This window comes from Rhineura floridana, chromosome 2, assembly GCF_030035675.1.
Source record: "Rhineura floridana isolate rRhiFlo1 chromosome 2, rRhiFlo1.hap2, whole genome shotgun sequence".
Lineage (NCBI taxonomy): Eukaryota > Metazoa > Chordata > Lepidosauria > Squamata > Rhineuridae > Rhineura > Rhineura floridana.
The window spans coordinates 98,880,104-98,904,547 of record NC_084481.1 but is presented as its reverse complement, the minus strand read 5'-3'; the positions used below and the strand labels follow the sequence as shown (position 1 = coordinate 98,904,547).

General features: G+C 40.4%; 1 protein-coding gene and 1 long non-coding RNA gene across 3 annotated transcripts in view; one reads left to right on the top strand and one right to left on the bottom strand.

The window, feature by feature from the left end:
* Positions 1-24,444, bottom strand: part of COL18A1 (collagen type XVIII alpha 1 chain) — a 228,100-nt gene that overhangs the window by 198,846 nt on the left and 4,810 nt on the right. The window lies entirely within an intron of this gene.
* Positions 3,156-23,735, top strand: LOC133378242 (uncharacterized). Of its 2 annotated transcripts, XR_009760921.1 has the most exons (5): positions 3,156-3,307; positions 9,175-9,376; positions 12,559-12,682; positions 15,033-15,141; positions 22,644-23,735. It is a non-coding gene; the product is annotated as an uncharacterized LOC133378242 (long non-coding RNA). The 2 variants fall into 2 exon arrangements; XR_009760920.1 differs by lacking the exon at positions 9,175-9,376 and having other exon boundaries at positions 22,644-23,705.

The following is a 24,444-nucleotide window of genomic DNA, read 5'->3' as shown; positions in this document are numbered from 1 at the left end:
GCATGGAAGGAAGGACTTGACCCTCCATACCACCACTCCCATACTACAGTATTGACCCAATTGGATGCAGCATGGCGGCTATTAACCATTTTAAAAAGAGAGAGAGATCCTGATTACAGACCTTCAGTGTCACAACTAGTTTTGCACTCAAAGTAGTTTCAGAGATTTCCATTTGCCTTTTGCATTATGCTATTTTCTATTCCCTTGAATCTCCATTTTGTGCAAAAAAGTTATATTGCATCATTCCCAGCGGAAAAAGACACATAAGCAATCACAAACAGACTGTGCTTATATGGGGCAGGGAGAAAAGAACAGCAAAAGTTATGTTTTGCAGGGGAGCAAGAAAAATAATGTATGTGCACTTCCTGTTCCTTCAATTGCAGTCCAAAACTGCTTTCAAATGTAACCCACTCCCCTGGACATGGATGGTATCCCTTGTGCAGCCTAATTAGCACCAAGTTCTTTGTCAATGCAAAATGTTGCTTTCAGAGGGGTAGCCATATTAAGGCTGTTTAACAAAACAACAAAGAGTCTTGCGGCACCTTAAAGACTAATAAATTAATTTCAACAAGAATGGCTGTTTGGAACAATAAGAGAGAGAAAATATGTTATGAACCAGAAAGTATAGCCCTCTAACAATGTAGACAGATGGCAGCCCTATGAACCTTGGGTCTTGAAAGCACTGCACTGGCTGCCAGTGAGTTACCAGGCCCAGTTCAAGGTGTTAGTACTCTACAAAGCCCTAAATAGTTTGGGATCCAAGAACCTAAAAAGGAGCACCTCCCTCAGTACCAACCATCTTGGGCCCTACAATGAGACCCTGTTGATGGGACCATCACTAGGTGTTGTTCAGTTGGCACTGACCTAGGACATGGCCCTTCTCAGTGGTGATTGCCCATTTGTAGAATACCCTCCCTGGTTAGGTACATCTCTCTCCCTCCATATTAATTTTCAGGAAGGATTTTAAAACATTCCTGTTTATCCATGTATTTGATGGCTAAAATATACGGTTCTAGGTAACTTTGAAATTATCAGTTGTGAGGGTATGTGAGTCTTTAATGTATTTAAATGGTCTTAATTGTTTTTAAATATTTTGTAATGTTAATTGTAGTGTTTTAGTACTTTGGTGTTTGTCACCCAGGGCTCCTTCGGGAGGACTAGAAATGGAATAAATAAAATTATATATATATATATTTGAAACGAACTAGTTCAAAAATCTCAGAACTATACCTGAAAATAGTTACCAGAATTACCAGGTGAATTAAGTTCATTTTGGGGTGGAACTTTGAACAGTTTCTAGTTCATCTTCACATTCATCCACCCGCCCACATCAAGAGACCTGGACTCTTTTATTTTATTTTAAAAAGTTAATCAGGCATCAATAAAGTTAAGCAAAACAGGGAAGCAACATTCTATAGCTTATAAGGCAAATACAGAGGTCCTGCTGTTTCTAAGGACGCTCAGTCACTTAATCACTGTTGTTAAGGAAGGAATGCAAGGCATTTACTGTATTACTCTCTTCAGGAGCAGCTTGCAGCAAGAAGTACAGATACAGGAACAAAGCAAATGCTGCCTTGTGCCTTTAACAGCTGTGGCGAGCACAAATTAATCAGGCTAAGCCTTTTCTAGTGTGGAAAAGCGATAGGAAAACCTTCACCAGTTGACATTCTGTCAGTCAGTCATCTTATTACTTGTGTGAAGCCCCCACTTTACTTTTGGACCCTATACTTCAGCACAGCAACTTGTAACATTCTGAATTCTCATTTTTATGTGTGTGCATCAAGGATGAACTTTTTATAAACTAAGAAGCTCATTTGAATGAACATGAACTGAACTACTTGGTTTTGTAAACAAACTTGAACCAGAACTAGTTCCTTTTTAAAGAGAACTTTGCAAGCATTGTATGTGTATCTCTGTGCATTCTTCAGCAGCACTGAAGTCATAAGTGAACTGCAAGGCAAATGTACCAAGTCACTAAATGCTCATTTAGGCTCATCCATCTTACCCCTCCCCATTTCCTGGCTCCTGAGTCTAGGCCAAGACCTCTTTTTATATTATGTCTGTCTCCAGCTTACTTTGGTCTGAAATCAAATCCATAAATAGGCAATCTAGCTACAATATTGCACTATGATAAACCTCTATTATTCATAATGAACTGGTGCAATATGAAAAACGAAAGGGGTAATCCTTGACTTCCAGACTAAATGGAAGAGAGAATGCACATTTTGTTTAAGTTAAATTTGGATACATTGTGTATTTTCTTTTTTACATTACATTTGATGGTTGTTTTGCTCACCAGGTATGTGGTAGTGAAGGTAACAGACCAGGCATGTGGAATCAGATTTTGTTAGACTACAGTTCCCATTATTTCTGACCACTGGTGGATACTGGCTCGAGCTGATAAGAATTAGAATCTAACAACATCTGGAGGGCCACAGATTCCTTATCCCAATAAGAGACAGTGGAAGCTGCCCCATAAGAGCTTAAATTTAACAGCTAAAAATCAAGTACAGTGGTCATGAAGCACAGTCATAAAGCTCACTGGGTAACCTTGGGCTAGTCACTGTCTAAGCCTGACCTACCTCACAGGTTGTTGTGAGGATAAAAATGGAAGGCGAAGAATCATATCTGTACACCACCTTGAGCTCCTTGATGGAATGGTGGGATATGTAATAATGATCAATAAATACAAAAGTCGTCCTTGACAGTTTAGAAGATAAATAATGCAAATGTTTTAGGAAATACTGTTCTGCATACGAATGTTTGACATTAAGTCGTTTGATTTTGCAGTCTTTGCTAAGAGGAGTACTTCTCTGATTCAGTTGCTTTATGTATCCAATGCTGCAGAAGAGAAACCTTATTCTGTATAAAGAATACATTTACTAGGAATTTGTCTTGGACTATTGATCTTGGGGTTCTTTTACACAGGCATGAAAGGCGTTTTGTAGGAGTAGAGCAATGTTGGGTTTTTTTGAAGATTTGAAAGTGATGTGGCTACCTACACAATACTGGGCTAAATCTTCTGTTGACTTTTGAAAATAGTAGCAGAGCTACCCAAACATTAGAAAGGCGGCATTCCAGGGGCAAACTCCACATGCTTCAAGAGAATTATTAACGTCACTAGATTCATCTGTTTTAATCATACCACTGAAAACTTGAGAATGGACTAGCCAAAAAAAGAACAAGTTTAAATACATTTTAAAAACCCTGTCTTTTCAAATGAGCTGGTAAGGAAGGTCCACAACTCAGTGGCAGATCACACGCTTTGCATACAGACAGCCCCAGATTCAATCCTTAGCATCTCCAGGTAAGAGAAACCCCTGTCTGAAACCCTGGAAACCAACTGTATAGATGACACTGAGCTATATGGACCAAAGGTCTAAATCAGAATAAGCCTATATTCCTATCATGTTCATGATGAGTCTGCGTCTGTGTTAGAATTGCTTTTAATATGTCTTTTAATATCTTTAACCCTTTTTAAAAGATGTTTTAAATGTTTTTAAAATGTTTTTAACATTGTTGTTTTAATGTATTTTAAGGTCTTTTTATGATTTTTAAAGTGTTTTTAGTGTTTCTGTTTGCCACCCTGGGCTCCTGCTGGAAGGAAGGGCGGGGTATAAATAAAATAATAAATAAATAAATAAATGACATATCTAGAATTAGCCTTTACTTAAAAAATTTACTGAGGCTATGATGGCACTTTTTAATCTGTCATGTTATGGCAGGGACAAGAAAGCCTATAACCAAATCAAGACTGTCAGAAAGCAATATTCCAAGGACACAGCTGCATCCAACAACAGTTGATTCTAGCAGCTGCTGAGACACCAGATATTACATGAACAGCACAGCCTTTGTCCTTCCAGTGCCTGGGGTGAAATCTAAACTCCTTAATACTTCCCACACACCTTTCTCTTTTCACTACCTCTACAGCCAATGCTTTCTTTTCCTAGACTTAATCTAAATGAGAACAGTCAGTTCACTGATAGTTCCTGCAATTTCATGAACCTTGAAGACATAGCAGCATTAAATGATCTGGGATAGTATACCAGTTAAATAAAATGTGTTTCTTGAGAGCTGAATAAATGTCATAAACACTGACAGAGCTTACATACTCAATACACATGGCATGTCTGGGTAAAATCAGGAGATCATCACTGAACACTTCTGCCTAGTTGCCTCCTTTTCCCCAGAAAGTATTTATGGAGAGATTCCCAACAAGAAATGAGGGAATGTGAAACAATATTTTCCTAATTACTGAATCTACAATGAGCACAATACATGGTCAGAACCAGCCATGAAGATCACTTAATATCCTGCCCCATTATGCCTTCCCCATCCCTACTTCACCATAAAGATTGAGGTGTGGAAGTAAGGCACCATATTTTTTAGATCCATGCTGGCACAATGGTAGCATCCCACCACCATGCCTGTTAGACTATACAGGAAGAAGGGGACCTTCCATTGCATTTTGGATGCAGTTCCTGCTGAAAGTCTCCTCCCTCTAGCTACCAGATGCTATTACAAAAGAAGAGGAAATGGCAGCCCTTCACCATAGACTTTGGATCCAGGGGGGTTGTTATGTACCTAAAAGACTCAGGGCACAGATCCATGACACACACATTGACATACACTAATTTGGATGTAGAGATTCAAATTTAGGTTGACTAACTCTAGCTGTCAGGCCTTACTCTTGAGCTATGGAGTGCCAACACAATTTTCTGGGCCCAGTCTACTGTATGCACTTTGGGCCCTCCACCCCAACCATAATCTATTGACAGAAGAACTGCTGTTTTTTATTGTCATTTGTAAAATTTATATCCCATCCTTCATTGTCAAGCTACCCTAGGTCTTTTGTACATATTACAAAACCTCCAGAGGATCACTGCAATGTGCTCTACATGGGATTACCCCGACGCTTGCCCAAAAGCTGCAGCTAATGCAAAATGCAGCAGCTCGACTGCTCACTGGGGCAGAATCTTTTTATTTGACTTGTTAGAAACTTCTGGGTAAGAAGCAACTTACCTACAAGAGACTTACAACATATTTAAACATTAAAATATGAATATATTCATATAAAACAAATTCATAAAAATATACTACTGCCCCAATAACAGCTGCAGGAAGGTTTGGCAGCACACTAACAGAATGTCATCATCATGCTACACTACTGCTGAATGACTTACATTGGCTGCCAATTAGTTGAAGATGCTGGTAACTGGCATACAAATCCTTTTGCAGCTTGGGGCCAAGAAACCTAGAAGACTGCCTGTCCCATTACATACCAACCATTTCCTGTAGGAGAAGGCCTTCTGCACATACCATCTCATCAGGAGGTCCGCTCCATATGATGTAGGAATCATGCCTTTAGTGTGGCAACACCTACTTCTTGGAACCCCCTCTTATTACAAATCAGCCAGGCTCCATCTGTGTTATCTTTTTGGTGCCCATTGAAGACCTTCCTTTTCCAGCAAGGCCTTTAAGTGGAGGGTTTTACCCAGTCTATATCTGTACTGAATTTGCAATTGTTTTTATTGGGGTTTTTTTATGAGAAATGATTCACAAGTGAAATAAATAAATAATATTAAAACTGAAACAAACTCCTCTGGGCAAATTAAGATGGCGGGTGACTGGGGTCTCACTGGCACTGCACTTTCAAATGTGCCCAGTTGCCCTGTAAGCAAAGTAAAAACATACTTTTTTAAAAGGGAAGGATAAGAGATCCAAATCCTGGCACATCAGACCTAGGGCTTGGGCCCACCAGGCCATCCCTTAACAATGCCCCTGCTTAGATCCACCTCCATGACCTACTGCTGAATTACTACCTGCCGAACATTGTAACTATGATCTGGTGCCCAATTTTGCTTTTTCCCTCTTCTCTCCCAATCCCTTTTCCTTGTAGGCAGAGCTTGGAAAAGTTACTTTTTTGAACTACAACTCCCATCAGCCCAATCCAGTGGCCATGCTGGCTGGGGCTGATGGGAGTAGTAGTTCAAAAAAGCAACTTTTCCAAGCTCTGCTTGTAGGTCACATCTTTCAGGTTGCAAGCGTGAAGGCAGAGACTTGTTTCTGAATTTTGTAAACTGCTCTGAGGGTGTGTTATGTGCATCTGAAGATTAGAGTAAAAATGTTTTAAATAAATAAAACGGGGGGGGGGGTCATAGACACAGTGCAAAGTATTGAACAGCCACTTACTGCTGCAGCTCATCTTTGCATTCTTCCATGCTTACCACTGGCCTAAAAACGTGGAGTTCACTTCAGTAACTGGCTGCATTCTAGCACTTTGCTCACATAATGGCTTATAGTGGGAGGAAATTGAATGAATGAATAATTTTATTTCGATCATAGACCAGCCAGTGGGGGGGAAATTACCTCCCTGTTCCTCACTGGTGTTGAAAGATGGCATTAATTCTTTAGGCTATGTTGGACATCCCACCACCTCTCCGCTAGGTTTGTTAAGATATGTTACGTCCTTTTCAGAGCCACTGCTTTCCATAGCAGAAGTCTTCCATTCTGCAGGTCTGAACCTACATCATTTCTGGGTACATGACCTTGTCTCTTCAGTTTTATTAAAACACATTCTGTTGGAATGGGTCCAGCTGACTAAGCAATCCAGAGCAAACATCAGTTTGCTATACCATGCAACTTGTGTCATCTGCATATTCCATCATGACAAGTTTTATACTTTTCTCATGTAATTGGTGCAAGAATTTAGTAGTATATGTCCAAGACCTCGTCCTTTTTGAACCCCATGAGAAAGCAATCCTACTGGACTATTATTTTCCCCTATGTCAGAACTACTTGCTGTAGCTGTCAGCAACTACTTAATCTATTTAACATGTATTACTGACTATGGCTATACTTTTTAAATACATAGCCCTCTGCTACAGGATTCTTTTAACAAATAGGACATTCAAGCATGTTCCAATAAATTGTAATTATGTATGCTCTCACAACATAGGATGAGGAAGGCTTTGCTTAAGAGGCCACACATGCTTTGTATGACTATGACTTCCCCATCCTTGAAACTTCAGTTACAACAAAAAAGCTTTATGAATGAGAACATAAGAACATAAGAAGAGCCTGCTGGATCAGGCCAGTGGCCCATCTAGCCCAGCATCTGTTCTCACAGTGGCCAACCAGATGCCTGGAGGAAGCCCACAAGCAGGACCCGAGTGCAAGAACACTCTCCCCTCCTGAGGCTTCCGGGAACTGGTTTTCAGAAGCATGCTGCCTCTGAGAAAGCATGATGAGAAAGCATGATGCACCCTGGACCACAGAAATTAGCAATTTCCTTGGAATAGTTGCTATCAAAGAAGTCCCCTGGGCTTGGATGTAGGAAATCCCATTTCAAACCATTCAGATTCTCATTTTACTCTTCAAATTCAGTCCCTGATGAAATAGAATTGCATTTGTGAGTCAACTGCACTAAAAATCATGCCAGAGGAGATATGAGAGTTCTCTCTTACGTTTGGTAAGTGTGAATGGACTATTACAAAAGTCACCACAGCAGATTTGAAAAACAAATTGGCCTGAAGTCTCTACAAGTTGAAGGATCACTGAGTTTTTGTTCATTACATGGAGGCATTTCAGAAATTCCAGAGCCTGTCTACTTTAGCAGTAAGAAGGAAAAAGTGTTTCTCTAACCACAGTTTGTGCACATTCCCATCCCAAGGTCAGTCTCTGCTCTTAGGCTCATGTTATGAGTCATCTCGTTAAGAATAATTTCACAGGCCTTGTTCTCATGGGTCATATTATAAAACACGAAGCCTATTTCTGGGTCGCCAGCATCGGAATCTGGACTTGCCACTGTGTTGTCTCTCTTTAATACAAATAGGATCAGAAGCCATCTCTCTCCCACAGTGGAGAAAAATATTTTTGTCATTAGCACAAACTTAAGCTCCCTTATGTTGATGTGAACCCATTTTGTCCATTGCAAGAAACAAAAAATACAAGTAGCTACAATTTACAAATGTGACCACCCATAGTCAAGTATAAGCAGCTGGTCATAAACATTAGAACACACCCAGGAGGCAGTTTATCCAAAATATGCTAAGGGTTGAAGGTGCCAGCGACACTAGGAAAATGAGAAGCCTGTTGGAATCATCAATAACTATACCTTCCACACACTCATACCAGAGAAATCTTGGAAGATTACAGTAAGACTAGGGTGAAACCTGCCCTGGCTGGAGGAGGTCTGGGATCCACGGGAGAGGCCCAGTAGCTTGGAGGAGGTGGAGGGACCAAGTGATCTGCCTCCCAACAGCCCCTCCCCAAGGTGTTGGCCAATGCTCATGAGGGGGCTGAAGTGTCAACCCACACCCACCTCCAGCGGCTGCTTCACCTTCTGGCCAGTGTCCTGCTGAATTAGGGGAAGATGTCAGAGGTGGAGCTGAGGGACGATCTGGCCAGGTCACCCCCACCTCTGTTGCCAAGGACATGCCAGAGGTTGCACAGAGGCTGTTCAACTGAGCCCAATAATTAGGCTACTTGTAAGAGTGCCCACTTTCTTGCCCAGTCCTGAGCTGGGAGAAAAGACCTGTGAAAATAGTCATGCCCGCCACATCCTTCCAAAGGGGGACTCAGGGGGCATGTCAAGTGTTACAACAACATGCTCGCTTGTGTAGCCATACGTAGTAGCGCCTTCCTGTTATCTGAATGCTGTGTGATCTGTAACCTGTTCTATGTTCCAATCCTGTGCTACGCTAAACCTTGGATTAAAGACATTGGCAATAACCAACAGCAGAAACGAGAGCAATGGTTTTTAAACTCTGTTTCAGGGAATCCTGGAATTCCTCAGGGTAAGAATCAATAATGGTGAATAATAAGTCATAATCGACTTGAAGGCACATAACAACAACAACAAGCTTAACAGCAGTACACCAAGGAAATAGGACTGGGATGATTCCAAGGGGTAGGAGGCACCCCACGTTTTCCTCTCTCAGCTTTCAGTCATAGCACATTTGTATTTAATGAGCATAACAATATTTGCTCCCATAATAATGGCCTTTGCTACCTCTTTAATCCCCAAACTACTTTTAGGGGAAGATTATTATTAATATCATCATCATCTCTTCACTAGAAGGTCCTAGAGCAGGTAGCAACAATGTAAAATACAACATTAAAAGCAGTTTAAAAGAATTTTGTCTCTGGCATATATTTATGTCTCAACTGCAGCACTCCAACAGCTACAGAAAAAGTCCACTAATTCTCCACTCCATTGAAAAGGCTGCCCTTTGCCTGCATCTGGTTCTGTTATGTTGGTGGCTTCTAGCAGACATATGCAGAATAGACATCTAGTTCTGGGTGTCCAGCTCAAGAAGCCATAGGCTATGCACATGAATTGGGCAACTGGATGTGCACGGGCCTCCCATTCCAGGTAACGTCCAAAAGTGTTGCAGTATGCTTAGTACCTACAAACACCTAGCCAATAGCTGGCAGGGTAGGGGAAATAATGGCTTCATTATGGGAATCCCTTCGTAAATATGCAGCTGTGTACATGACAAGCAATTATTATATTCCAAGTTAAACACAATACATTTAATGCAGTAAATATTACATGTATTTCAGTTGTCCATCCCCCCTCCCCCCAAAAAAGGGGAGATTGGCAATCCACCAGATGGAAGAAGGTATTTTCTTCCAGGTCCAAGAAGTTCTTGGCCTTTTATAAAACAGAATAAAAAGATACAAGTTAAAGTAATGTTTGGAAAATATTTGCTATCAGTTATATTTAAAGATAATTTAAATCCTTTTATTAATCTCACAGCTTTGAGCCACTGATATGTATCCAATGTTTAATCACAGATGTCTCACTTATCACTTTGAACTCGCTTGAAATGCCTATTGTAATTCCCTTCTTGGTAAGTTCTCAAATAATAAAAAAAAAGAACAGAGCAAACTCTTTGAAACTGCTCTTTAAAATTTAATCCTTGAAACCATTAAAAACAGATTAGCCTAGAAAGAATTTTGTGTGTGCACAGAAGAACAGCAGTTAAAGAAACTTAAAAGGGAGGGGAAGAAATTAAGTGGCATATTAAACTCTAATAGCTAAATTGCATAGCATTCACCAACACCAACATGCCACGCACATGATCCAAGATAAAGGAAGACTTAGTACTTTCCCCATCACCTCCTGGTGCTCTCTCACAAACCTAATTTCCAACATACTCTAAAGGGCTGCTTCGCAGGATTCAAATATTAGGAGCATTTGCGGAATACGTATCAGATGTGCCTTCAGTAAGCACTGCGGCATTTGAAAGAGAGAAGATGATTTATAAAACACACAATATGAACCTCTGCCATCTTCAGTATGTGATGGCATGCAGTAGGCACACAGTTACTTCTTTACTGGTATCATGCAAAGCAGTCCCAAGAGTTTTATTAAGTATGGTGGGGTGGAGCCTCAGAGCTACCCTCCCAGCAAGGGGAGAACAGTGGCAAGGCAAGGGCTATGTGGGTGTCTCAGCTGAGCTAATCTGCTGCTCTCACACAGTCTTGACCTTGCTACCACCCTGACCCAACACAACCAGATAAGCGCCAGATAATGCCATTGTCAGGAGAGTGGCTCTGTGCCACTGACCCACCACACTGGGCTGTTCCTGGTTTTATTTGCATACAGATTCACTCCAGTTTGTCAGACGCTTGTGTAATGGACAGACCTAGGACCTGCCCTGTTCCAGTCCTTCAAATTGAATGTTTAGAAGTGGGGAGAGTGTAAAAAGACTGTTTTGTCATTTAAGTAGGAGAGTTGAGATTGGTGTTGTAATGAAGTTAGTTAGATGAGAGTTAAAATCAGTTTAGGTTGCGATTAAAGGTAGAGAACGGAATAGGCAGAAATGAGAATCTTATGAGGTGCTAGGTTAAGGGGAAAGGTTAAAAAAGGAAACATTAAGAGATAGGGTTCAGAGAAACGTTGAATCTGTAATAGTGTTAACGATCATGCTTATGTACCAGCTATACATACTTGTCCTAGATAAGTTCTTGGTTTAAAAAAATATATCTCTTTGCTTTACCATATTGTCTGGATCTTGTTAATGCTGGAGTTTAACAAATAATATAATACTGGGACCCATACAGACTTGGTCATGCACATAAAGAAATCTTGGGACACACACACTCAGCATTTATATTACTATTTTTATTTTGGGCAGTCACCTCATGGACTGTCAGAAACCTAGGAGAGGTTACAAAAAGCAGGTGAGATAGGGCTGCTAGCTTCAGTGAGGGGGAGAATATAAATAGGGGAGAGGACGGTCCTAGTTGTATTCACTTGGGGCTTGGAAAAGGGATGTCACAATTTGCATTTTAATTAGACCATTATAAGCAACTCCCTAATATCCTCCTGGGCTATGCATTTTCAATTTCCGATTCTGCACCACCATGAAATATCTAATTCTGCATACAGAAAAAATATTATGCACATTAGTGAAAATTCTTTTGTATATACTGCCCTGTTCACATGCTTCATTCATTCTAAGCACTATTACTTGAGATTTTGTAGGATGTGACTAACCAGATCTCTCTGGAAAGTGCACAAGGAAGGCCTGAAGGCAACAACTCCTCTCTTCTATTATTGCTCCCCAGGAACTGGTACTTAAGTAGGTGTACTGCCTTTGAAGCTGCAGGTTCATTACAGCCATTGTGACTAGTAGCCATTGATAGACTTTTCCTTCATGAATCTGTTTAATCTCCTTTAAAAGTCATCTAAACTGGTGGCCATCACCATATCTTACAATCACAAATTCCAGAAATTATGTTTTTGTGTGACGTACTTTATTTTCTGTCCTGAACCTACTGATAATCATTTTCACTGGTTGACCCTGAGTTTTAGTATTAATGGAAGAAAATAATTGTTCGAAAAGGGATGAAAGTGCTAATGCTCTAGTGCAGCCTTTCCCAACCAGTGTGCCTCCAGATGTTGTTGGACCACAACTCCCATCTTTCCTGACCATTGGCAATGCTGGCTGAGGCTGATGGGAGTTGTGGTCCAACAACATCTGGAGGCACACTGGTTGGGAAAGGCTGCTCTAGTGCATTATTTCTAGAGAAGCAGAGTGCTTTATAACTCCCCCTCCCCCCAAAAAAAGATTTTCAATCAGGAGTGTCCACTGACAATACTCCCTTGCCAGTAAATTATCCTAGCTTTCCCCATTAATCTATTTATTTCCTGAAATCTGCACTACATTTGCCTAATCTTGAAGAACAATGTTCTCCCTGGATTCATGGCCACTCAGACAGACACTGCTTCACGATTGGTTGCCTACTATTAAACCGATGTACAGCAACTACCAAAATAGAATTTCTAAGAAGAAGAAATTAACAGTGGTCTGAGTGTTGCCCACTGAGACATTTTCATGAAAATTAAGTGCCTCACATAATCTATCTTTAAACATATGCTCTTGAATCACCCTTCAGCCAAAGGTTGCCACCAGGGCAAATCACTGTCCTTGCTTGTGGATTCCCCATAGTCATCTGGTTGGCCACTACGAGATGACAGACTAGGTGGGCCTTTGGTTTGGCCCAGTATGGCTTTCCTTATGTTCTTATCCCTTTTGTTAACAGAAATGAACAACCCTAAAACAAGTTGGATATCCCACCCTGCCAGATAAAGCAGATGAAAGAAGCTACTTCCAAAAGCTGAGATGACTTGCATGAAAACCTTGTTCTTAGTACATGCTACTGACAGGTATTTTTGGTGCTACTGACAGGTATTTTTAGTCATCAATATAATGGTCATGAAAGTCATGCTCCTAGGCCACATGACCCTCCCTTTCAGCTATGGCAGCTGCAGTTTTCACTCATACCTGTGCTATTTCAGAATCTAGAGTACAGTGCATACTAACTTTGTTACATGTGAATAGGTTATTAGTATCTTTTGAAAAAGCAAATGGTAAGCAGCTATATCAGGAGTTGTTGATAGTGAAACAGAAGCAAAAAACATTAAATGAGAAGTATGAGATACAAATGCATGCAAATAGACCCATTTACTTCGAAGCCGGAATAAAGTGATGCTAACATCCTTACTTTATCTATCTAACAAAAATTATACACTATTTACTTGATAGAAAACCTCTTATTACTGAAATTTTCTTTGTATGCTCACTTCCATCTGAGAATCTTGGCCTTTTCTACAAGCCTCCCAAACCCAGTTCTTTAAATGCATTATTTTTGTGATAATATATGTATGACCAAGGTGCTTAGTCGAGGCTCTCTCTACCTTGTGGCTAGATTAATATCATATCTCATACACATGAAGCAAATTCTACACATACCCATGACATCAGTAGGGCCTGCCCCTGAAATCTCAGGGTTTGGGATGCTTCTGACCTAGCAACCCTAGCAGACATATGTATGAGACAGATAATGAATGTGCTACAGCACAGGAAAACTTTTTGTCTGCCCTGAATATTCCAGCATTTCTTCCTTTGCATGGCAACTGTAAGCTTTAACCAAAAGGGCCGCCCTTATATTTTAAGGATCCTTGCACTAGAAATTATAGGTTATGTTGTTCCAATCTTCCAATCAGAATATTAATTATATTCTACAGGGCAGGAAGCTCAATGCAGAAAATTCAAGAATTATCCTGTTTGTATCTACTCAAGAACATATGATAAAGCTAAAAGCTTGAACCCAACTTTGTTTTAATTCACACTAAAACTCATGATTAGTTTGATTGAATTTAGATAATTATCTTAAATCATTTAGCTTTCCCCTCCTGAGAATATTCAACAGCTTGGGGGGGGAATAATCTGTTCAAAGCAATTAGAATGTCAAACTACACTGTGTATGCCTGATTCATTATCCTCTTAATGCACCAAATTTTCAGAAGAGTAAGAATAGCAATGTGAGGGAGCCAGGAAGAAGATTTATAACACTGGATGCTTGGGGTATATAAACCATTAGTATTCAGTAGCCCCTTTTAGCTATCTGTTATATAGAAAAACAACCCAATTCCACAGAATAGATAAATGTGGAACATTGTTATCTAAAGACCTCCTCAAGCCAACCTCAGTAGTGGCTGGTGAATTCTGGAGTTGGTGGGGATGTAGCGAGGGTGCATTTGCATTATGTATGCTATAAATAGTATTATGTGCTACACCAAGATGATAAAGAAGTGGCTTGCTTTGTATATTTGTTTTTAATTGCTGTAAACTGCCCAGAGAGCTTTGGCTATGGGGCGGTATATAAATGTAATAAATAAATAAATAATCCAAAATGATTTATATTGTCATAAGCCAAAAATGAAAGTGATCCCTCTCCACAGCCACAGTCCCTTCACATTATCTGATTATTCATCTACATACTATGCTTCTAACTTCACCTAAGACATGGTAAGCTTCATTCATGAAATGGAAACAGACTGCCTTCAAGTTGATTCTGACTTATGGCAACCCTATAAATAGGGGTTTCATGGTAAGCGGTATTCAGATGTGGTTTACCATTGCCTTTCTCCAAGGCTGAGAGTCAGTGACTGGCCCAAGATCACCCAGTGAGCTTCATGGCTATGTGGGAATTTGAACCCTGGTCTCCCAGGTCGTAGTCTAACACTCTTAACCACTACGCCACACTGGCTCTCAAACTTAGTTCAGTGATACTGAAATATACAGAAGTTTTCCAAGTTTCCATATCAGATGTCTGTTCACTGTATTAACATATTACTGACCCTAAATAAATGGTTTGTCTGCCCTTTCCCAAGTTTGTTTCCTTCTCACTATATGAGAATATGAGCTCCATAAAACCAAAAGTTTTGCCTTGATAGCTAAACAAGGCAAGTGAACCTGTTAGCTTTTATTGAGCTCTTAAAACCAGTAGTCCTCAAGCTTGAGCAGAAAGACAGCACTTTAAAAGCACTCTTAAGTTTGCTCAGCTTCACTTCTGTCCTGTTCCTGAAGTATTTGTAAGGTATCCAGGAAAACTGAAAGCAACTGACTGCAGAACAGATTAAACTGTATTATTTCATGAAGTTGTCTGCTTTAATCAGTTGAATGTAACCTCTTCTTTTTCATATTCCTGCGTTTGAAATAAACATGATGAAGACTGCATAGGACATCTATGATGTCCGAGACACATACCACTCCTATGATGTCTGACCACGGCCAGCACCAGAGGGCGGCCAGGTCAGGCCCTGGCCAAGGGCCTCTGAAGGTGGGTAGCACGTTCTTCCGCGATCCATGGCAACATCAGCTCCTTAGCCTGCCGCTGATTGTGAGGGGGATGTCCCAGGCACCCCCCCTACTACCTCACAGGCCCGCAACGCCTCCCTGCATGCCCCTCCTACATCTCCCTTAATGTAAATGCTGGTTGCACTGCAGGTGCAAGCCTGCCATCAACCAAGATGGCAGTCGAAGTTTCCCTAAGGGGCTGATGCCCCTGCTGCCATCTTGGTTGATGGCAGGGATGCGCACATGTAGCACGCACAAGTGCCATCAACCAAGATGGCGGCAGAGACATCAGCCCCTTAGGGAAGCCTCAGCTGCCATCTTGGTTGATGGCAGGCATGTGTGCACAGTGCGGGCAGCATTCCCCAAGGGAAAGGTAGATAGGTGGGGCATGCGTGTGAGTGCCGGAGCCCAGGGCAGGCTGGTGCCCAAGGGCCCTGGCATGCCTGGCGCCAGCCCTGTGTCTGACATCAGGAGATGCTGGTAGAGGACACACCTTCCCCGATGCTCTCAAATACTAAAAAGTTCCTTGCTACCTGTACATAGTCACAAGCTTGTTCTACCTGTGTTATACAGATAATATCTTCAAGAACTTTTGCAGATACGTACTATCTACTTCTCAGTATTTCCAGTCAACTTCCTCTGCTGTTGGAAGTCTTTACAAAAATGCAAACATAACAGCTAAAAAGGGACAGGAGGTGAACACTATGTACTTTCTGGGGAGTGGGAATCAGGAGGGTAGGAAAATATGATGTATGGATATTTATGTAATCAATTTGTAGATGTTCCCAGTCCCAGATCAAGCTAACAAGGTAACTTGACCTTAGATACTGAAAGCCAGAGCCACATTTTCCCATTATCTGTATCTTAACATGAATTTTTTTTAGATCTCTCACAGAAGATATATATGGCTCAGGAGTGCACTGGGTGTTATTTCATTATATGGAAGGCGGAGATGAGGAAGATGCTAGGAATGTTATCTGGTTAAGATTCCTCTCTACTTTGTAATCAAGAAAGGGATTTCAGGATTCTTTTATCTACTTTGACAGCTACAGGGAAAAAACCATGGGAGTTTTCAAAGAAAAAGGCAAATGCATAAATCATGGCTAATCCTTTTAAATCCACCACTAGGCTGGGTATTTTTATTTATTTATTTATTACATTAGAGTAGGGAAGAAGCAAACAATCTGGTGAGGGGTTGACACAATAAAACCAAACAAATGTGCCTCATTAAGGGCAGCTGCATCTATCTAACATAAACCAATTTGTCAAAGGGAACAATTACTAAAGCCTACAGCATACACTGCTTACTTCTTGTGCTAGACCATGAAGTCACGCAAATCTACTTTTCCAGGATAGCTAGCATGGTGCTCTCTAGATCACTGTTCCTCAAACTTGGGTCCCCAGATGATGTTGGACTATAACTCCCACCATCCTCAACCATCTTAGCCAATCACCAGGGATGATGGGAGTTGCAGTCCAACATCATCTGGGGACCCAAGGTTGAAGAACAGTGCTCTAGATGCTGCTGGACTGCAATTCTAATCATCCCTGACTATTGGCTATGCTGGCAGGAGCTGAGAGGAGTCTGAGTCCAATAACACCTAGAGAGTACCACACTGACTACTCCTGCCCTATCCACATATGGTGGTAATCAATGAACCTGATCATGGGCAAATCGTTCTGCAATCTGTAGCTGTGCTGCATAGGTTAAGAAGACTAACAGGGGCAACCAGACACCTTGAGTACAGAAGCCCCTCTCTAGCTCCACTCATCAGCTTTACCCCAATTCTGCGCATCAGCCCAATTATCACTCTCCTCCTAAATCCACTTTAATAAATCCTAACAACTAAAATGTTACTGAATTATTAACTGAGTCAGTCACATGCTAAAGATCACAGACTCCTTGGTGCCAAACTATCAAGCAAATGGTGTTTTCATTCTCTGTAGATTCACTAGCATTTAATATATACCTATGGATAAAAAAAAAAAATCTATTTAGGAGTTGCCTTGATCTGAACAGATGCTAGTTTTCGTCATGCTATAAAATGCTCACAAAAATGATCTGTGGCTCAGTTGTATGCAACACCAACAAAACAAGATTTTTTTAACAGATATACCATTGAAGACTCCTTGGAAACATCAAAATGGTTCCCAAGTATTTCTGTTAGATTGTTGACTGAATCTAGCTAAATGGAATGTATCTTCCCAGTTCTTAAACAACTGAACTGGCTGGCTGTTCCCAAGTGCAATTCCAAGCACTGGTCTTAATCTTTAAATTCCTATATGGCTTGGGATCCAGAAATCTGAAGGTCTGCCTATTCTCACATGAACCTCCACACCTGATGAGGTTGCTATTTGAGGTTCTTCTCCAGGTGTCTCTGCCCTTACAGAGTAGGCAGGTGGAAACTGAAAAAAGACCTTTTCAGCTGTGGCATCTCATCTCTAGAATGCTCTCCCTAGGAAGAGGTGTCTGGCACTTAACCCTAACCTTATGTCTTTCCAGCACCAGGCAAATAACACCTTATTCATCCAGGCTTTTTAAAATATTGCTTAAGTTGGTCTTAGTTCTGCTGATATTTTTGTAAGCTATTCTAGGAGTGGTTATACTGAAGGGCAGATTACAAACAAACATGTTCACATGCATTTATATAAACCCAATTCTGTTTGTGGTGTTTTTAAAATATTCACATGAACAGAGTGCAAGAGCAATTTAATTCCTGGTTTCCTCTGGTTTACCCATAATGTGCACTCCATGCTTTGTACACTTGATGTGGTTATCCCATTGTGAAGCACACCTGTCATTTCAGGGTCTCCCTCTTTAAAACTAGAACATCCAACATTAATTGTTCTCAACTGGAACACTGAATCTCTTATCATATGTTCCTAAAAGGACTTTGAAAACTTTAAACAAGAAGTCTATCACACTATATTTTCACTATGTGAGAACATAGGGTGAACTTGCACAACATAAGTTTGCATCCAATGTAGTAATCATAAGAAGAGAACATTGCCCAGTGTGCCATCTAGGCATCAGATATCCACATGTACTAACACAAACATACTAACTGTCCACTTAAAATCTACAAAAAGTAGCAATATGTATTAGTTACAAGCTTTATTTGTGGGCACAGGTTTCAAGTTATTAAGCTAAAGTGAACATCAACAGCAAGCTGGTATTTCCTTGGCCAATATAAAAAGAAATTGGCTGTTTCTGCCAAGAACATCTATCTAGGATAGAAGAAACTGACATGGCAGCCTGCTAGCTTATTTTACTTTGAGCCATCAGAACAGTCAGTGTAATGCATCCTTTAGAAATTTACTTTTGATGTCAAAGGAAAGAACAAATCCCCCCCCATAGCTCTCCTTCCTCCCACAAAGCCCAAGGGAAAGTTCTCCGAGTATATAACCTTCAAGGGATGAGCTTTCTGGGGGAGGAAACACTTGTAGATAAAGAAAGGAACACAGCAGAAAAAGGCAGAGAGGGGAGAGGACAACTCAGATATTTACTTTCCATGGAACCAAGCATAAATAGGAATGGATAATCCTTCATTCTTAAAAGAGCAGACATGTTCCAGTCAATTTCTGCATATATTTTCATGCCAATATTCAAACACTGCAAACCTCACAGCATGGACATTAAAGCAGCATTTCTCAGCGTTTGTGAACTTGTGCCCTCTTCTACATTTATTCTGCCTTCTGTACCTCAGCATAGCCATCCCAGCATACATCATCAATCTGTTTGACAGCAGAATGTGCAGAGACCCTTGCACAGAGTTGTAAAAACCTAGGTTTGTCACTGGAACTCGCCACAGGCACAAAAGTCACATGTCAGATTGGTGCTTTTCGTCAATACTGGAGGCTACAACGGAACACAAATGAGAAGGTAGTTTTTATTATAAGCTATTGCCATCTCACTTGACTCAGCTACAACTTGCTACTGACTTTCCTTGACCCAATATAGGATAGTTTCAAAATTTTATCTATTGCATTTGTGTCTTACTCAGGAGCTCAAAGCAGCACACATGGAGGTAATCCATTTTGTCTTCATGAGAACCCTGTGAGATACGTTAAGGCTGAGAGAGAGGGAATCGCCCAACGCTAGACAAGGTGTTTCTGGGAGACTTGAACCCATTCTACCAGGCTCAGGTTCAAACACATTATACACTAGTTCTCTTTGAAGATAATTATTTTGGATAGCATGGAAGTAGATACATTTAAAATGCTTATCTTCTTTCCATAAAAAAAATAAATAAGAAGAGCCCTGCTAGATCAAATGAAAAGGCTGAGCTCAGCCTTCCCCAACCTGGTGCCTTCCAAATGCTTTGGACCACAACTCCCACCATCTTTGCCCATCGGCCATGCTGGCTGGAACTCATAGATGTTGTAGTCTAAAACATCTGGAGGGCACAAAGTTGGGGAAGGCTGGCCTATCCAGACCAATATCCTGTTCTCATTATGGCCAACAAGATGCCTATGAGAAATCCACAAGTCATGAGCACAACAGAGCTCTCACGTTCATGTACCCCAGCAACTGATATTCAGAGACATCCTGCCTCTGATATTTGAGGTCATAGCCATCCTCAATAGTAGCCATTGATAGCCTTACCCTCCATGAATCTGTCTAATCCTATTTTAAAACCATCCAAATTAGTGGGCCTTCACTACATTTTGTGACAGCAAATTCCACAGTTTAACTATGTACTGCATGAAGCAGTACTTTATTTGGGCTGTCCTGAATCTTCCAATATTCTGCTTCATTGGGTTCTATAGCATTCTGAGGAGGGAACTTTCTCCATACTGTGCATAATTTTATACACATCGTGCCCCCATCACTTTTTTAAAAAAAGAAAAGGCCCCTTATGTTATTCCAGACCCTTTATTATTGGGGTTGCTCTTTTCTGCACCTTTCCCACCTCTACAATATCCTTTTTGAATGTGTCAATCAGAACTAAACTGTATTCCAAGTGAAGTTGCATCATAGGTTTGTGTAAAAGCATTGTTATATTGCCAGTTTTATTTTCATTCCCTTTCCTAATTATCCCCAGTGTGGAATTCATCTTCTTCACAGCTGCCACATACAGGGTGAATGTTTTCATTCAGCTATCCACCACAACCCCAAGATCTCTTTTCTAGTCAGTAACAACTAGTTCAGATCACATTAATGTATATGAGAAGTTCAGATTTTTCACCCCAATATGCATCACTCTGCAGTTACTTACACTTTCTATTATGCAGGTGACATATAGCTGGAAAGGATTAACCTACCAGGTAACGCTAACATTGGAAACATTTGCATGAGGCTTCTTCTCTGCTTTCAGCACCCAAGAATGGGAGTCATTTCTGATCTTTGATAAGTTGCACATGTTCTGCTCTAAGGGCGGAAAATGCTTTGAAATAAGAGAGCACCATGCAACATGAATTAGTGCTTTTAGTTTTGGAGGTAATACTTCCATATTAGAAAGCCAGATTATACAGTCCTTCAGGGACAAATACATTATGTCTCCCTAGCCAGAAGTACATGGCTACAACACCCGCAAGGAAGCAATCTAGAAAGTGACCTCCCCCCACCCAAAACATCCCATCCTCTTCAAAAAGGTTTCCCATACCTCTAGAGCACATTGAGATGGGAAAGGGAAATCAGAGAAAAACTGTCTCCCTCCCAATCCACTGCTGGAACCTTTGCTGGATCAAAGTGCCTTTTGTCAGCAAAGGGATGCTATTAGATACAACCTATTGATAGAGAGAGAGAAAGAGAGACCACAGTAGGAAAAACACAGGGCTGTCTCAAGTACTACAGAGCAGTAACTGGATAGAACTCCGCTAATTAGGAAAAAATGCAGTACAACACAACCCTGCATTACAAGAAAGCATACAAAAACCAGAGCTTGGAAAAGTTACTTTTTTGAACTACAACTCCCATCAGCCCAATTCAGTGGCCATGCTGGCTCGGGCTGATGGGAGTTGTAGTTCAAAAAAGTAACTTTTCCAAGCTCTGACAAAAACTCATTAAAAAGATATAGCAACCCAGATAAGTGCCATACAATTAGGTTTTTGCTAGTAAATTAAATTTCAATCTTTCATTCATATCTGGTAATAATTACACAAATGTGAATTATGGTACAACACATGGAGAACAGCAGAAGGAATGTCACTCTGCATGTATGTAAATGCAATCTGGGAACAGCCTACTGACAAGGTGACCATTACATCACCAACTAGGCATTTTGAGACTGCCCTTTCAGTCTATTCCAAGCATATTTCTACCGTCAATCCAAATTGTACATAGTTTCTCAACAATACAGAAGAAACTTATACTGGTTCCTTCATTGATTTTATATGAGTCTTGAGACTGCAATAAAGCGCTACAATCAAAATGTCACTATTTCAAAAGCACAGCTCATATTGCACTCATTAAAATGTCTCAGAATCCATTTGGGGCAATTTAATTTTATCATATTGAGAAACAAGAAACCAGTGGTCAATGCCTTAGATAACAGCTTATCCAAAAGTGCATATGGGGGCAAATTGCATATTCACATCCAATAGCCTTTTTGTTAAAACAAAAGTATGGAAAATTTAGTTCAGTTCCACCACATTCTTTCAGCATATTTGTATATTAAGATGTTCAAGAAGATGAAGAACTAAGCACACACACAAAATCAAGTCATTGGACACAGATACTTGAAAGACAACATCAGGACCAATTTTTAAAGGTCCTTTAATAATATTATGACACAAACTGAACAGTCAAATAATTTTGGTTAAAATAGACATCACACCCCTTTTATAGAAAGGATTGAAACCAGTCTAAATTTAGTTTCATAATGGAAATGTGACATTATTTGCAATGATTTAGCAGAAAAACTGAGACAGTACAACTGAAATGCTGTTCAGGTCCTCATCCATTTGAAGCAATAGGTATGAAATAGGTACCGCCCTTCATCTGTTGAGATCCCAGGAAAGTTTACAACACAAACATCAAAACATCACACACACAAACACTAGTTTTTTCCATGGAGAACAGGAATGGGATCTGCCACTTTCAACTCAGGGCAGCAGACAATCAGACTAAATGTAAAGCACAAGTCCAGACCTCAAGCCTTTTCTGTGCTCGTGTCCATATAGAGGAAATTATGCAGCTTTGAAAAATAGGGAACTGACCCCCAGTACCAATGCTACAACCAGGAGCTCACTCAGATTCTGCCTCCTGACAACCCTAACAATAGACACTATTAATATGCTAAGTAGGTGAGGGAGACAGGAAGGAGCTCTTAGGTCAACAAGCTCCATCCTGTCACTAATATTTACATGTTTCAAAATAATCAGACTATCAGTTTATTTTAACATTTTCCATACCACTCTTCAATTCAAAGGTTCCAGGGCAGAACAGAAACCCAATAAAAACTCTTATATTTAGCGCAGATCCCACTTATTGTGTTATTTGTATATTTGCAGATAATATTGTCTTCCAAATCCCTTCTTTAGGATATGTTTCCCTGAATCATCCAAAGGCAGGGAAACATTAAGGCAATTTCCAGTGTGCTATCATATGGAAAGCGGGATTGGACCAAGAGGAAGGAGGTGTGAAAATTGAGGGAGAAACATCAATAATTTAAGATATGCAGACGACACCATACTATTAGCAGAAACCAAGTAATGATTTGAAATGAATGCTGATGAAAGTTAAAGAGGAAAGCACAAAGCAGGACTACAGCTGAACGTCAAAAAGACTAAAGTAATGACAACAGAAGATTTATGTAACTTTAAAGTTGACAATGAGGACATTGAACTTGTCAAGGATTATCAATACCTCGGCACAGTCATTAACCAAAATGGAGACAATAATCAAGAAATCAGAAGAAGGCTAGGATTTGGGAGGGCAGCTATGAGAGAACTAGAAAAGGTCCTCAAATGCAAAGATGTATCACTGAACACCAAAGTCAGGATCATTCAGACCATGGTATTCCCGATCTCTATGTATGGATGTGAAAGTTGGACAGTGAAAAAGGCGGATAAGAGAAAAATCAACTCATTTGAAATGTGGTGCTGGAGGAGAGCTTTGAGCATAGCATGGACTGCAAAAAAGACAAATAATTGGGTGTTAGAACAAATTAAACCAGAACTGTCACTAGAGGCTAAAATGATGAAACTGAGGTTATCATACTTTGGACACATAATGAGAAGACATGATTCATTAGAAAAGACAATAATGCTGGGAAAAACAGGAGGGAGTAGAAAAAGAGGAAGGCCAAACAAGAGATGGATGGATTCCATAAAGGAAGCCACAGACCTGAACTTACAAGATCTGAACAGGGTGGTTCATGACAGATGCTCCTGGAGGTCACTGATTCATAGGGTCACCATAAGTCGTAATCGACTTGAAGGCACATAACAATAACAAAAAATCTTACCAGTACCTCTGCAACAAGTTTTAGCACTGTTACCCAGCACCACCATGCTATTCTGAGAAATAAAGCTAACATCATCTAGTACTCAGAGTATATTCTTATTTATTAAATTTATATCCTGCCCTTCCTCCATGCCTCTGAACTAGCAACCTTCATCTAGCCATTGAGGCTAAATAGTTATATCTGATAGACATGCCATTAGAAGCAAGCAACTCGAATTTGGATCTAGAAGCATTGCACAATATGCACCTTTGGGCAATAAAATGCACCTACCTAGCCACACTGCCATCAGAACACAGAAGAGAACAATACAAATCAGGTATTTTGCTGAATCACAATGTGATGGTGGATTAATTATGGTTTCATAGCAACCTAGGAAACTGCCTTATACCAACTCAGACCATTGGTTTCATCTAGCTCAGTATTGTCTGCTGTCTACAGACTGGCAGTGACTCTCCAGGGTTTCAGACAGGGGACATTCCCAGCCCTATTTGGAGATGCTGGGGTTTGACCTAGAACTTCCTGTACATACCTCCTGCACACAAAGCAGATGATCTCCCGCTGAGCTACAGTTCTTCATGCTGTTCTTCATATTAGTTCTGATTCTCCAAATTGACAAAAGTCAAAATTTGTATCAGCGGTTGACCAAACATCAACAAAAGAGAATAAAATCTGGTTGGGGAGAGGAAAGCAAGAGCAATGCAGGACAGATTGCAATCAAGTTCACAAATAGCATACAGACCTCAGACCCCTTTAGGCAAATTTGGAGGATAATTTCACAGCATCTCTCCTTAAGATAACGTAGCTGGAAAATAATCTTTGCAAATAAAACCATATTTATGTTACCTTTTTATTTCTTTGGCCAAGAAGTCCAAGTT